Genomic DNA, 275 nt, shown 5'->3' on the forward strand with positions numbered 1-275 from the left:
CCCTTCTGGAAAACGCAGCCGTGACCCCGATCTGGGACAGCGGCTACCCCCTGAAAAGATGGGGGAGTACCGAGTTGGGACTCAGGTCGGGGGAGTCTAGCCACGACTCTGGCCCAACTTGCTGTGAGATCTCTGCCAAGTCGTTAAAACTCTCAAAGCCTCAGTCTCCGTATCTGTAAAGCCGGGATTTGGTGCGCAGTGCTCAGATGAAAGACGCTGGCAGGGAGAGTGAAGACGCCTCCTCCATTGCCAGACCTTCCAGGGCATTCGGTTCA

This window comes from Mandrillus leucophaeus, unplaced genomic scaffold (genome assembly GCF_000951045.1).
Source record: "Mandrillus leucophaeus isolate KB7577 unplaced genomic scaffold, Mleu.le_1.0 Scaffold59, whole genome shotgun sequence".
Lineage (NCBI taxonomy): Eukaryota > Metazoa > Chordata > Mammalia > Primates > Cercopithecidae > Mandrillus > Mandrillus leucophaeus.